General features: G+C 39.5%; 1 protein-coding gene across 1 annotated transcript in view; it reads left to right on the top strand.

The window, feature by feature from the left end:
• Nucleotides 1–6,678, top strand: part of SLIRP (SRA stem-loop interacting RNA binding protein) — a 74,140-nt gene that overhangs the window by 66,776 nt on the left and 686 nt on the right. The gene's annotated exons all lie outside the window — the stretch shown is intronic.

Below are 6,678 nucleotides of genomic sequence, written 5' to 3'. Positions count from 1 at the left end.
TTTGGTAAATACAGGATTACTCATCACATTGTGTAATATAACATGCATGGCCTGGGAGCCCGAAGATTAGAGTTTAAGATGTAGCTTTGGCCGGGTGTGGTGGCTTATGCCTATAATCCCAGCACTTCGGGAGGCTGAGGCGGGCAGATCACCTGAGGTCGGGAGTTCGAGACCAGCCTGACCAACATGGAGAAACTCCCTCTCTACTAAAAATACAAAATTAGCCGGGCATGGTGGTGCATGCCTGTAATCCCAGTACTCGGGAGGCAGAGGCAGGAGAATCGCTTGAACTCAGGAGGCGGAAGTTGTGGTGAGCTGAGATCACGCCATTACACTCTGGCCTTGGCAACGAGCAAAACTCTGTCTCAAAAAAAAAAAAAGAAAGAAAGATGTAGCTTCAGCACCAATAAATTCTTATAGGGCAAGTCATTTAATTTATTTGGGCCCCAGTTTTATTGAACTTAAAATGCTGATCATGTTATCTGCTTTATATTTGTATAAATGTAAAATAATTATATATAATACAGCAGAGTATGAGCCTTAAATGAGGTAATGTAGGTGGATATGTTTTTACTTAATTCTTAAGTTCTATGTAAATATGTTAGTTATTACAGTTAATATTTTGGTTGACAGTGATCTACTTTAACCTCTGCTCCAGGAATGTATTATTTGTAAAAGGAGAAAAACAGAGAAGCAAATTATAGAACGTCCTGGAAGCCAAGATCAAGGAGCTTAGATTTAATTCAGCAGGTGATTTGCAGCTGAAGAAGGACTTAAGTAGAGGGCCTGGGTCAAAGGAACCGGCAAGAAAGACAATTCTTAAGGCAGAATGGGTCTCTATGGCAATGAGAGACAAAGGAGGCTACTGAGGACAAGGTTAAAATAATTAACAGGGGAAATCAGTAAGACATAGACCAAGACCTATGCAGGATGAAAAGAACAGGGTGGAGAAGAGCTTTTGCAATCCACTCTCACTTTCCACAGAGGCATATCATGCAAGACATTTCCACCGGTCATAGTCCCTTGCTGTTTTGGGGGTGTGTAGAGAATAGAAACTGACTTTAATAGCAATCCTATCAAAACATAATTAAGAAAGCAAATCTACTACAAACGTGATACAATATTATACCCAAAGGCCAAGTGCTTTCTTTTTGGTTTTGTTGGGGAGGGGGTTTGGTGTTCAGCTATGCTGAATCTTCAGTGCCTATCCATCCCTCATTATCATAGGTAATTAGCAGCGGCCTACTCATACAGAGAGCCCAGTGCATGCTGGAATCAGTAATAAGCCAGGTTGCAAGAAGCAATCAATTCACTCCAGTCTTAGAATTCTGGATAGAGAGTAGAATTGTTCTTGGAGAATCTAGGGCCTAATTTGATTCCTAAGTAGGTGTGGCTATGCAGCCGCAAGTAATATAGCTTGTGAGGTGATAGGGAGGACCAGTTAAGCACAGATTCTAGAGTCAGCTTTCCTGACTTCTGAGCCCAGCTCCCTAATTTGTGAGCTGTGGATCCTGAATAAGTCACTTAACTTCTTTCCATCTCAGTTTTCTCACTGGCCAAAAAAAAAAAAAAAAAAAAAAGGTAGGGGGCATGGAATCAGTATAACCTATCCTCAATAATACTATTGGGAGATTAAATGAGTTAATCATGTGAAGTGCTTAGAACAATGCCCAGCATAGAGTAAGCACTCAAAAATTACTTATGCTTTCTGGCCTTAATGAATTGGCCTTAATAAAATTTATTAAGGTTCAGGTTTTGCATCTGCAAAGTGAGGCAATTGAACTCAATTTTATTTCTAGGGTACCTTCCAACTAGCATTTTCTACTATAGGATGTATGTTTAAATGTATTTCAATGCCAGTACTTTATGCTCTGATGCCATTATGCTTTAGTTATTATGGCTATATTATTATAATCATTCTCTGATAAAAAGTAGAGCTGCCCCACCTCACTGTTCTTACTTTTCGGATGTGTTTTGCATGCCCTCTCAATGTTTAAAACACTTTTTGTTTGGCCGGGTGCAGTGGCTCAAGCCTATAATCCCAGCACTTTGGGAGGCCGAGACGGGTGGATCACAAGGTCAGGAGATCGAGACCATCCCGCCTAACACGGTGAAACCCCGTCTCTACTAAAAAAATACAAAAAACTAGCCGGGCGTGATGGCGGGCGCCTGTAGTCCCAGCTAGCCTCTGGAGGCTGAGGCAGGAGAATGGCGTAAACCCGGGAGGCGGAGCTTGCAGTGAGCTGAGATCCGGCCACTGCACTCCAGCCTGGGCAACAGAGCGAGACTCCATCTCAAAAAAAAGAAAACAAAACACTTTTTTAAAATTAAAATATTGGTTTGCATTAAAGTATAGTTAAAAAGGCTAGAGTCAATGATTACTTAGGAACTGTGAAAGAAATAACATACCTTTACGATGGAGAGATCTGGCTGCCATCACTTTTGCTTCACTAACAGTGGAAGAGTCTGACTCTAGGTGCTTCTAATAGGAAGTTCCCCAATTTTCTTTCTTTTTTTTTGAGACTGAGTCTTCCTCTGTTGCCCAGGGTGGAGTACAGTCGTGCGATTTCATCTTACCGCAACCTCTGCCTCCCTGGTTCAAGCGATTCTCCTGCCTCAGCCTTCCAAGTAGCTGGGATTACAGGCGTGAGCAAGCACGCCCAGCTAATTTTTGTATTTTTAGTAGAAATGGGGTTTCACCATGTTGGCCAGGCTAGTCTTGAACTCCTGGCCTCAAGTGATCCGCCCACCTTAGCCTCCCAAAATACTGGGACTACAGGCATGAGCCATTGTCCTTGGCCGGAAGTTCCCCAATTTTCTGATCAAACCAGACCTAGCTTCCAGTTCACAAGAAATTCAGGGGATAGAGTAACAAGTTTAAAAGCATGAGGAAACAATCAGAAAAATCCAGAATGTGAGACATTCTACAAGACAACTGGCTGAGTCTCTACAAAATGTCAATTTCATGGAATGGATGTCAATAGAATAGATGAAAACAGATTGAAAAGACATGCCACATAAAATTAGTAAACCTTGATGGGATTCTGGTTCAGTTGGGGAAAGCTATAAAAAATATTCTTGGAACATTTGGAGAAAGTTGCATATGGAGTAGTGATAGACTACATTATGGAATTTTTGCTACATTTCTTAGGAGTATTAATGACATCGTAGTTAAGTAGAAGAACGTCCTTATTCTTAGGAGATGCATGCCAGAGAGTTTGGGGATGAAATGTGTCAACTTACTTTCTTCTTTTTTGTTTGTTTTTTGTTTTGAGACAGAATTTTGCTCTTGTCACCCAGGTTGGAGTGCAGTGGTGCAATCTTGGCTTACTGCAACCTCTGTCTCCCAGGTTCAAGTGATTCTCCTGCCTCAGCCTCCCGAGTAGCTGGGATTACAGGCGCCTGCCACCATAACTGGCTAATTTTTGCATTTTTAGTAGAGACAAGGTTTTACCATGTTGGCCAGGCTGGTCTCGAACTCCTCACCTCAGGTGCTCCATCCACCCGACCTCCCAAAGTGCTGGGATTGCAGGCATGAGCCAGTATGCCCAGCCTCAACTTACTTTCAAATAGTTTATCTAAACAACAAAAAATGTGTGTGTGTGTGTGTGTGTGTGTGTGTGTGTTTATAGTGAGAGAGTGTGAGAGAGCATGAAAGGGAAAGCAGAATGTTAACAATTGTTTAAGCCTAGATGGGGGAGTATGGACTGTATAGGTGTTTACTGAACTATTGTTTCAACTTTTATATGTATATATGAAAATTAACTCTTTTTTTCTTTGAGGCAGGGTCTCACTCTGTTGCTCAAGCTGGAGTTCAGTGGTATGATCACGGTTCACTACAGCCTGAATCTCCCAGGCTCAAGTGATCCTCCTACCTCAGCCTCCCAAGTAGCTAGGACTATAGGCATGTGCCACCATGCCTGGATAATTTTTTATTTTTTGTAGAGACAGGGTCTCACTATGTTTCCCAGGCTGGTCTTGAACTCCTGGACTGAAGTGATCCTCCTGCCTGGCATCCCAAAGTGACATAAGCCACTGCACCCAGCCCTGAAAGGTTTTGTAATAAAAATTTAAGAAGAGCAAAGGTGTAGAACTCACATTTCCCAATTTCAAAAACCTACTACAAAGCTACAGTAATCAAAGTGTGGTACTGGCATAAGGATAGACTCATAGATCAATGGAATAAAATTGAGAGTCCTGAAATAAACCCATATGTTTATGGTGAGCTGATTTTTAACAAGGGTACCAAGACCAACTAAAACTATTATTGAAATTGTTTTTTCAACAAATGGTGCTGGGAAACTGTATGTCTAAATGCAAAAGAATGCTGTTGGACCCTTGCTTTATGCCCTATACAAAAATTAACTCAAAATAACTCAAAGACCTAAATGTGAAAACTAAAACTGTAAAATTGTTAGAAGAAAACACAGGGGTCAATCTTCATGATCTTGGATTTGGCAAAGAATTCTTAGGTAAGATACCAAAAGCATGAGCCACAAAGGAAAACATAGAGAAATTGGACTAAATAAAAAGTTAAGATTTTGTACTTTGAAGGACATCATCAAGAAAGTGAAAAGTCCCAAGACCTTCAGGCAAACAAAGACATTCCTATTAGACATGACATTTCAGGAGTTTAGAGATTACTTCCAAGAAGTTAAGAACAAAAGCCAGATCTCTCTTTGGACAAGGTTAAATTTGTTATTACAGAAGCCTTGAAAACATTATGCTAAATGAAAGAAGCCTGTCACAAAAGACCAGATATTGTATTATTACCTTTATATAAAATGTTTAGAATAAACAAATCCATAGAGACAAAAAGTATTTACCTAGGGCTGGTGTGGGGGTGTTAGGAAAGGTGAATAATTGTTAATGGGTATGAGTTTCTTTTGGGGGAGGGTTGAAAAATTAGTGGTGATGGTTGTTCAACTTTGAATATACTAAACACCACCAATCTGCATACTTTAATAAGGTGATTTTATGATGTGTGAACTACATTTCAATAAAGCTGTAGAAGCAAAGTTAAGTAAAATACAAAAGTAATAAAATGAATAAGTGAATAAAAAGTATAATATAGTATCTCTTCATTTCTTTCCACATGAAATTTAGAATTATTTTGTTGCATTCTATGAAAAATATCTATAGGCATTTTGATTGGCATTGAATTGTCCATAAATCAATTTTGAGAGAGCCAATATCTTTACAATTTTATGTCTTCTCACTCAAGAACACTGGTTTTTGTTTTTGTGCGATGGAGTCTTGCTCTGTTGCCTGGGCTGGAGTGCAGTTGCATGATCTTGGCTCCCTACAACCTCTGCCTCCTGGGTTCAAACGATTCTCCTGCCTCAGCCTCCTGAGTAGCTGAGATTACAGGCGTGCACCATCACACTTGGCTAATTTTTGTATTTTTAGTAGACATGGGGTTTCACTATGTTGGCCAGGCTGGTTTCGAACCCCTGAACTCAAGTGATCTGCCTGCCTTGGGCTCCCAAACTGTTGGGATTACAGACGTGAGCCACCGCTTTTGGCCAGGAACACTGTTTAGATTTTAACTTATTAAAATCTTCCTTCATATCTTTCAATAACATTTTGAAGTTGTCTTTATGTAGATTGTATACATCTTTCAGGATATTAATTTTGGTATTTCATTATTAAAATCATGAATGCAATCTCTGTTTTTATGTGATTACTAAATAGAACAGTAATTTTTATTTATTAAGTAAGCCAAAAATGTTCTGAAACATGTCAGTCATTTTATAGGCAGAATCAATTTCTTTATTTTTTATTTTTTACAGGCATGATCAACCAGGTACAGAATCAGTTTTTTGGCTGTAGATGATTTAAGAGTTAGGGTCAACTTGTGTTTGGTGAGACGTGCTCCTCTATCTTCTTCTGGAATTAAGCAGTTCTTTGGGTTGATGAGTAGTAGGAAAGCAGTTTTGCTGTCAGCTACTTCCCTCCATGAGTTCTGAGACTCTGTTAAAAGCACTATGAAACCTGCTGACCCCATTTCTTTCCCAATTTAATTATTCTTTTTGAAAGTTGGCTCTAACCTTAAGGGTTGTGAAAACACAAGGATCCAGTGTGGTTGAAGCTTTAGAACGAAGATAACCATTCCTTTTTCTATCAAACAGCCTGGCAGGGGAACAGTTTGCCCCTTGCCCTGAGCCCTGTCATTTGTTTTGATCATTTTCGTTCCTATCAAACATGCTGTTGGCCCAGAAGGCAGCCATCTGATAGCTGAAGTGACTGCCTACATTTCTTCCCTCTCTTCTCTAGTAACAAGATATTCCACCAGAATATGCCTGTTTGTAGGCTAAGGCTGTGATTTAATAACCCTAAGGAGATAAACATTGGGATAATAATAATGGTTATTTATTGATTAGCTCCTCTGTGCCGATTTATCCCATTTATCCCTTGTAACAGCCTTGTGAGTAGTTAACTCTTTTTATCCATATTTTACAGAAAAGAAAATGGAGGCTTAGATATGTAAGTTGCCCAAGATGACAAATAGAAAGTGACTAATCTGGAACTTAAACCCAAAGAACATCATGATCTTTCCTTCCTTCTTTCCTTCTTTCGTTCTTTCTTTCTTTCTCTTTCTTTCTTTCTTTCTTTCTTTCTTTCTTTCTTTCTTTCTTTCTTTCTTTCTTTCTTTCTTTCTTTCTTTCTTTCTTTCCT

This window comes from Colobus angolensis, unplaced genomic scaffold (assembly GCF_000951035.1).
Source record: "Colobus angolensis palliatus isolate OR3802 unplaced genomic scaffold, Cang.pa_1.0 Scaffold3, whole genome shotgun sequence".
In the NCBI taxonomy this organism is placed as follows: Eukaryota; Metazoa; Chordata; class Mammalia; order Primates; family Cercopithecidae; genus Colobus; species Colobus angolensis.
This window is presented reverse-complemented; position numbering and strand designations above follow the sequence as displayed.